This window comes from Mya arenaria, chromosome 15 (genome assembly GCF_026914265.1).
Source record: "Mya arenaria isolate MELC-2E11 chromosome 15, ASM2691426v1".
Classification (NCBI taxonomy): domain Eukaryota; kingdom Metazoa; phylum Mollusca; class Bivalvia; order Myida; family Myidae; genus Mya; species Mya arenaria.
Window position 1 is genome coordinate 31231015 of NC_069136.1, and position 9858 is coordinate 31240872.

The following is a 9858-nucleotide window of genomic DNA, read 5'->3' on the forward strand; positions in this document are numbered from 1 at the left end:
CAATGGGCATTTGGTTACAAAATGGTATTCATCCTCTACAAGGTTTTTACAAAATAAACACAATCTTAAATCTCTAGCAATTCCAGAATGTCTGCCTGTTTCAATAGCCAGGTGGTGCGAAGAGCATCTAAAATTAGCCATACATCTTCGAAACTTGTTCACAGTAATACAGTTCACATATTTATTTACACTTAAGCACGATTTTACATGCACATACAATTTATTAAGTTTCATGTTTTCTGCACACTTATGATTCCATGTTTGAAGATGCTGATCCCTTATTCTAGTAACATTCTCATTAAGAAAACAAATTCGTTTTCAACATACTGGTCTTCCCAAATATAACCAAAACCATTTTTATACAAATTCATGCGTAAAATAGTAACCCAGTTTTCATAACCTTAACTATCATACAATTTCAACATATTATAACACAACTTAACATATCTATCATTAGGAAGTTTTAAAATTTTAAACCAATATTTTAGACATCGTTTGGAAGCATGAATATGTAAAGGAAAGCGCCCTAGATTAGACAAATTTCAAGAGTCCGTTTTCTTTGAAAAAAAACTACCCTTTTTCTCTTCTTTAAACATTTAAAATTCTGTTACGTTATATTGTGCGGCCCGGTCATGCATTACATAAATTCAACCAATAGAAAATCAGAAAATACTTCAAAAAGACTGTCAGCTCAGCTCAGCTCAGCTCAAACTATTTACTTCTGATTTCAAATAGTTCTCAATCAAACATATGTCATGGTGCTAAATTAGATACAAAGAAACAATAAAACAGTTAGCTTAAGTAAATCTGGCTTCGACTGACACCTCCTTTGTTTGGTTATTAGCAAAATCCCATTCGTTGGCGTTTGCCAACCTGTTACAAACACAGTTGCATATTTCAAATAACAGGTGTAAAAACATCTAACAAATAATTTGTAAATAACCCAACGCTGAAATTATGAAACTAGGTTCAATTAACAAAACAATTTTAACCAAAGTATGGCATGACGTACATCATAACAATAGCATATCTGCCTGACATAACGATGAAAGTAAGATATGTTAATATGTTAATATGTTTGTTGGACATAATAGAATGTCAGGTAGACTAATTAACATTTCCGGTTGACATAAATGTCAGTTAGATGTATCAACATAAGATGTTACTACATCTGACTGTGTATGCGACCCATCGATGTCCTTTAACTTTATATCTATTATCATGCAAATATATATCGACCAGAATCAGTGATTGTATTTATACGGTAAATGCGGTCTGCGTGCGAAAGTATTTTGTATATTACCAAATAATTATATACCATACATAAATAACCAGAAATAAAAATAACAAGAGGGCCATTGATGGCCCTAAAACGCTCACCTAAGCAAAGTGCCACAACTCTGTGATAAAGCATTAATAAAAATGTTAAACATATCTGTACTAATGACGTTGCCTTGTTTCATGTTTATAAAGGGTCATGCAATGAAGCTACCTGTAAAGTTTCATTGAATTTGGCCTGGTAGTTTCAGAGATTTGTTTTTAAGCAAAACAGTATGTCGGCCATTTTGTTGTTGTTGCTGTTGTTGTTGTTGATGATGATCAATCATGACCCCTTGTTGTATTTTTGTAGAGGGTCACCCAAAGAAGCTTCCTGTAAAGTTTCAATGAATTTGGCCAGGAAGTTTCAAAGGAATGTTTTTTTAAAGCAATACAGGAAGTCGGCCATTTTGTTGTTGCTGTTAATGATGAATCGTGACCCTTTGTTGCATTTTTGTACAAGGTTACCCAAGGAAGCTTCCTGTAAAGTCTCAATGAATTTGGAGTGGTAGTTTTAGAGGAGATGTTTTTTTAAAGCAAAACAGGAAGTCGGCCATTTTGTTGTTGTTATTGTTGTTGATCAATCATGACCCCTTGTTGAATATTTGTAGAGGGTCACCCAAGGAAGCTTCCTGTATAGTTTAATTGAATTTGGAGTGGTAGTTTCAGAGGAGATGTTTTTAAAGCAAAACAGGAAGTCTGCCATTTTGTTGTTGCTGCTGTTGTTGTTGATTAATCGGGACCCCTTGTTGTATTTTTTGTAGAGGGTCACCCTAGGAAGCTTCCTGTAAAGTTTCATTGAATTTAGACTGGTAGTTTCAGATGAGATGTTTAAAGCAAAACAGGAAGTCGGCCATTTTGTTGTTGTTGTTGTTGTTGTTGACCAATCTTGATCCCTTGTTGTATTTTTGTAGAGGGACACCCAAGAAAGCCTCCTGTAAAGTTTCATTGAATTTGGAGTGGTAGTTTTAGAGGAGATTGTTTAAAGCAAATCAGGAAGCTGGCCATTTTGTTGTTGTGTTATCAATCGAGACCCCTTGATGTATTTTTGTAGAGGGTCACCCAAGGAAGCTTTCTGTAAAGTTTCATTGAATTTGGAGTGGTAGTTTCAGAGGAGATGTTTTTTTTTAAAGCAAACAGGAAGTCAGCCATTTTGTTGTTGCAACTGTTGTTGTTGATCAATTGTGACCCCTTGTTGTTGTTTTTTGTAGAGGGTTACCCAAGGAAGATTCCAGTAAAATTTAATTGAATTTGGAGTGGTAGTTTCAGAGGAGATGTTTTTTTTAAAGCGAAACAGAAAGTCGGCCATTTTGTTGCTGTTGTTGTTGCTGATCAATCGTGACCCCTTGTTGTATTTTTGTAGAGGGTCACCCAAGGAAGCTTCCTGTAAAGTTAAATTGAATTTGGAGTGGTAGTTTCAGAGGAGATGTTTTTTTAAGCAAAACAGGGAGTCAGCAAATTTTGTTGTTGTTGTTGATGATGAATCGTAACCCTTTGTTGTATTTTTGTTCAAGGTTACCCAAGGAAGCTTCATGTAAAGTTTCATTGAATTTGGAGTGGTAGTTTTAGAGGAGATGTTTTTTTAAAGCAAAACAGGAAGTCGGCCATTTTGTTGTTGTTATTGTTGTTGATCAATCATGACCCCTTGTTGAATATTTGTAGAGGGTCACCCAAGGAAGCTTCCTGTATAGTTTAATTGAATTTGGAGTGGTAGTTTCAGAGGAGATGTTTTTAAAGCAAAACAGGAAGTCTGCCATTTTGTTGTTGTTGCTGTTGTTGTTTTTGTTGATTAATCGGGACCCCTTGTTGTATTTTTGTAGAGGGTCACCCTAGGAAGCTTCCTGTAAAGTTTCATTAATTTGGACTGGTAGTTTTAGAGGAGATGTTTTTTTTAAGCAAAACAGAGAGTCGGACGGATGGACAAAGACCGATCACTTTAGCTCACCTTGGGTACTTCGTGCTCTGGTGAGCTGAAAATAATGTTGTAAAAGGAAAAGCATTTAGTATTAACTGCACGTCTTTATTTCGAACAGAGATATAACTTCAACGATTACTATGCTTAAAATGACTGTTACATGAGCACCCGAAAGCTGCATTGGTAATAACCGAATATGCATTTTCCTAAATCAGAAAATACCGAAATTACAATTTTGATTGAATACAAGTATTTCAATATTCACATATATTATTTCCTAAAAAATGCTAAAAATGTGTTTACTTAGGTCCATGTTAGATGTGTATAGCGTTTTTAATTTTTCAGAGAAACGGTTTTTTCCTTCTCCTGAAAAACTTACTTTTTTCAGCTTCGGCATTTTAAACTGAGTGTATCGATATATCATACATGGGTAAAATTTTACTAAAACCAACTATCGGTTCAGTGCGTATTTGGTATAAGAACGATGTTACGTGGACGATGATGCTTGACTTACATTTGTCAAAATAATCTCCACTAGTGGCATTGCCTTCGTAAGTAGTAAATGAACACAAACTGACTAATAATGATAGTTTCAGAATTATGGTGAAATGTCAGTACAATCAAATATTAATTCTGAATTTCCTTTTAAATCGATTTGTTTGTCTTAAATTTAAAGGATTTTGCCTTTCTAATATTAATACTATATATTCTTCCCCACTTTATTCCTCCCCACTTACGAATGACAGAATGACTTGATGCAGAGACCTCTGACTTTGTATGCACATTGGTGATGGTTAGAAAATGCACAATATTGCTTTTGAGTCAAAAGAACCTCAATCGTAGTAGAACTATTTAGACAGTTGATGACCCATATTGATATTAAGATCAGAATCCCAAGTTTGGAATGACCTTTAACCGACCATTCGTGTCATCGCATACTATCGAAGATGCTTACCATATAAACCCTCAACCCTAATGGCGTTTTTTGCATGACTAATATATGGAATCAAAAAGCTGTGTGAAGTTAGCTAAACATACGACATTGGACATTGGACATTCAAAATCGAATGTTGTGCTGGCACGACATTGGACATTGGACATTCAAAAGTGAAAGTCGTGCTAGCACGACATTGGACATTGGACATTCAAAATCGAATGTTGTGCTGGCACGACATTGGACATTGGACATTCAAAAGTGAAAGTCGTGCTAGCACGACATTGGACATTGGACATTAAAAATCGAATGTTGTGCTGGCACGACATTGGACATTGGACATTCAAAAACGATTGTCGTGCCGGCACGAGATTGGACATTGGACATTCAAAATCGAATGTTGTGCTGGCACGACATTGGACATTGGACATTCAAAATTGAAAGTCGTGCTAGCACGACATTGGACATTGGACATTCAAAATCGAATGTTGTGCTGGCACGACATTGGACATTCAAAAGTGAAAGTCGTGCTAGCACGACATTGGACATTGGACATTCAAAATCGAATGTTGTGCTGGCACGACATTGGACATTGGACATTCAAAAGTGAAAGTCGTGCTAGCACGACATTGGACATTGGACATTCAAAATCGAATGTTGTGCTGGCACGACATTGGACATTGGACATTCAAAAGTGGAAGTCGTGCTAGCACGATATTGGCCATTGGACATTCAAAATCGAATGTTGTGCTGGCACGACATTGGACATTGGACATTCAAAAGTGAATGTCGTGCTAGCACGACATTGGACATTGGACATTCATAATCGAATGTTGTGCTGGCACGACATTGGACATTGGACATTCAAAAGTGAAAGTCGTGCTAGCACCACATTGGACATTGGACATTCATAATCGAATGTTGTGCTGGCACGACATTGGACATTGGACATTCGAAAGTGAAAGTCGTGCTAGCACCACATTGGACATTGGACATTCATAATCGAATGTTGTGCTGGCACGACATTGGACATTGGACATTCAAAAGTGAAAGTCGTGCTAGCACGACATTGGACATTGGACATTCAAAATTGAATGTTGTGCTGGCACGACATTGGACATTGGACATTCAAACGTGAAAGTCGTGCTAGCACGACATTGGACATTGGACATTCAAAATCGAATGTTGTGCTGGCACGACATTGGACATTGGACATTCATAAGCGAAAGTCGTGCTAGCACGACATTGGACATTGGACATTCGAAATCGAATGTTGTGCTGGCACGACATTGGACATTGGACATTCAAAATCGAATGTTGTGCCAGCACGACATTGGACATTGGACATTCAAAAGTGAAAGTCGTGCTAGCAGTTAGCACATTCAAATCAATGTATGACATGTTTTGTGAATGAATGTTTTCTTTTACCGACTTTAAATTAATTTTGATGGCATGCAATATTCGGATTTTCTGTTTGTTTGAGATATTGTCTTGAAATTATTTGAAAAGGGTCAGAGATCACAAAGCAATGAACCATTATAAAATTTATTAACACCAAGAGAGCATTGTCATGACGATTCCATCGCAATATTTGAAACTTAAGCATGATTCAGATATATATGATGTCACATATGCAGAGAAAGATTCAAATGAATATACTTATGAATGGTCGTGGATTATATGTAGACAAACAGTGATAATGCTTTCAAAATGGCATATTTTTAATAAGCTTAATTGTTTACACACCACTGCTACACATCTAGTACCATTTATAAAGGAAGTGAAGATAATTATATCCACAGTATATAATGACATATGGAAAATATAGACATGCATTGATGATTCCTACAAGTATAAATGTAATCGTCCGTACATCTTTTTATCTGGTTTTACGTAAACACAAAAAAATATTGTCAATGAGTCGATAAAGTAACCTATTCCTGCCTGTCGACTTGTTTTTTTTATCGACTCAGTTAGTCGAACATGCTACGTCGTCTTCATTTGGTAAAGTTTATATGAAATAATTGTGTTCGATAAACCTTTTTGATATTTATAAGTCGACAGAATTACACAAAGCGTTTTATTAAAGAATTCAAAATGACGTCTTCATCACATACGACATAAGTTCTAATAGGTTTTACAGAATATACAATTTATACATGTAAAATGTGACACCAGAGCCATTGGAAATGGCATCTTGGGCAGAACTGACAATGGTTGAAAGGGTTGAAAGGAAACAAAGCGCAAATAATTATGTAAACCCAACAAATGTGCACTTCAGTATGTGTTTATCTACAGAGCTTTAGAATAATTATATTACATTAATGAATGTGTCTGCATTTACATGGGGATATGTATGTATATCAATCGAAAGGATTGTTTTAATACAACTCTCAATAACAATGTTGCGGACTTTCAAATACAAGTTTCTTTGTTAAATATGTGTTAGGTACCTCAAATGTATAATATTGTCGGACATGGATGTGACTTAAGGCAACATACACACAGCTAAACTTGTCAATGCATAAACCATTGGCAATAATGCTACATTTTGACGCATGGGGATCCCATATAATTTTGGTATTATTTTAAAGGGTACTCCTGACAGATAATTAATGAGTAAAAATGACCTAAGTCCAACAATTATTATTTGTATACTGGTTGTCGTTTCATTATAAGTTATTTTTCAAACAAAAGTCTTTGATGATTATAAAAGTAATAAAATGTGAAATGAAAGAGCTAGTTAAAGCGCTATTGTTTCTGCGGATTATATTGAGCAATAAAAATATAACACCTTTACTGAACATATTCCGGCTCTCAGCAGGGTGTCCACCTTTGATGGATTAAAAATATCCAAATTGAAATAAGGCGTATGTTGTATATCAACAATTAAAGCAATCAACACAATTTATGAGTAAAAGAAAACACAATCGATTGCAAAATTGCGTCCCACCAAACAATAATTCATATTGAGTTTATACAATTACAATTGTAAAGGATCATTATTTAGTGATATATCTACTGCCTTTATGTATACAATGACTATATGTACAATTTGGATTTCAATTTATTGGGGCTAACATCTGCAACATTTTATAAATGTCGCACTCAATAAATGTTCAAATATAAAACAAGCAGTTCAATTCGACTACAATACTGGCCACATAATATTCAGCTAATGGACGCGTAAACTGCTCAAATCTATCTTAAAGGATCATTCGAAGTCTCTGTATATCATGGGTCCAAAATTTATATTTATTACCAAGACAACTAGCCAGAACAACATATTATTTTGAATGCCCAATGTCGTGCTATTTCGATTTTGAATGTCCAATGACGTGCCAGCACGACTTTCACTTTTGAATGTCCAATGTCCAATGTCGTGCCAGCACAACATTCGATTTTGAATGTCCAATGTCCAATGTCGTGCTAGCACGACTTTCACTTTTGAATGTCCAATGTCGTGCCAGCACAACATTCGGTTATGAATGTCCAATGTCGTGCCGGCACGACTTTCACTTTTGAATGTCCAATGTCCAATGTCGTGCTAGCACGACTTTCGCTTTTGAATGTCCAATGTCCAATGTCGTGCCAGCACAACATTCGATTTTGAATGTCCAATGTCCAATGTCGTGCTAGCACGACTTTCACTTTTGAATGTCCAATGTCCAATGTCGTGCCAGCACAACATTCGATTTTGAATGTCCAATGTCCAATGTCGTGCTAGCACGACTTTCACTTTTGAATGTCCAATGTCCAATGTCGTATGTTTAGCTAACTTCACACAGCTGAATCAAAACACGATTTCCGCTCAAGATATCCAAGCTGATTAACCATACAGTTATCAAACTTTGTAAAGTGCTTTGTATTTTGATTAATTGTGATCAGTATACATACCTATTGATTCTTGGTAGTTAGTAACCTTTATAAATAATAAATAAAAAAAAATCTTACAATAATATATGTATTAAAATGGGTTCGACGACGATGGGCGATCTCGATTGGCGACACATCAAACTTACGGTATTATAGTTGAACAATCTGAAGAGCATTATGAATTAAATATGAAATACAACACGTTAATGCCGTGTCGTAGACGTTTCTTACATCTAGCCGCAGACTTTCATCTAGTCATTCACGGATTTTGTGTGTAGCCAAATCATCTTAATTAACAACAAGTTAACGCGCAATGCACTTGGATATTCTCTGTATATCAGAAACTCTATCAAGAAATATATATATTACAAACAACTATATATAATATATTATGTATATATAAAGCTTAGTAATATGGATTGATTGACCATTTCTGTATGGGATGGATTTAATACGTACTCTTACCAGAACGTGCCATGGTGATACATGTGTAAATAGTCTTCTAAATTACCCGCAACAAAACAACCGAGAGTGAATACAAAGTCTAACAAATGTGACATTTGTTTTCATTTTCATTTTTTTGGTAAATGTTCATGTGTTAGTGTTACTTTTAATTAAACCAAATTGCGGTAAGATGTTTACAATTATTTGGACGATTATCAGATTAAGTATGAAATAAATTGATCATTGTATAACAATAATGCTGTACGTTTGGTGACTCGCTTGTAGGGATGTTATATACTAATAAAACATATTATCATCATGTACGCTGTACATAGCATATCCATATTGCTTCTAATGACGTTAGTCATTGGTTTTTAGTTTTCAGATGAGGAGGTAACAATGCCTAGGTTAACTTTGCAGCAAGAGCATTTCAAGTTAATGATAATCTTTCAACTATCGGTATCCAAGCATATGTTCTCATAAGTTACTTGGCAATTGAAACCCAAGAGTTCTGACGCAAGTTTGTCAGACAAGGAAGGTTATCATTTCCAGCAAAATTCTCCCACTTATGTGTTGTATTGCCACATGCTTGTAAATAAACATTCACGAAGAGAAACAACTCTCCGAACACATATAGTAATACAATGCTAAATTCCCATTATGTTCTAGTGATGTAAACTTGTATATCCAAATGACTTCTCTTCACCTTTTTGACATTTTAAACCCCGAGGATGATAAAATGCAATTACAAAATCAATCAAAACCGAAAGTATAATCTAAATTTAGCGCGTATAAAGTCATTATGAAATTTGCATATCAGGTGACTTTCTGAATACCTAAAATTCTATCTGGTTTTAAAGGGACTGTTCACCAGATCGGCACCAAAAAAAGTAACGAATCTCAGGACAATTATTTAATAAAATGGTTTACTCTTTGATATCATAATTGTAAAAAAATACCAAAATGTAAAAAAAAAATCGATTCGGAGACCGGGGTCGCCAAAATTGCAGTCCAGTGTTGTATCCACTGTGCTACGAAGGCTTACTCTTAACGGTTTGAATATTTCAGCTATTTACCTATCTTGGTAATATCACGTGATAACATCGACCAGCCAATCACGCATAAGGAATGAATTCTACTAGGTAGACATACCTAGTAATCTTTTTTAATGGAAAAATACCAAAAAAAACACTGCGAAAAATAAATTAATTGTAAACTATGTGGTACTTCAGTTAGTAAGTTTCAATGCGTTGTACACATCGATACCACGTTTATGTCAGTTTTCGACAATGTTCTTTTTTTACGCTATTTCATCATACGGAGTACAGCCCCTTTAAAAACTCAGGATCTGCATTTTTAAATAAATAGTTTT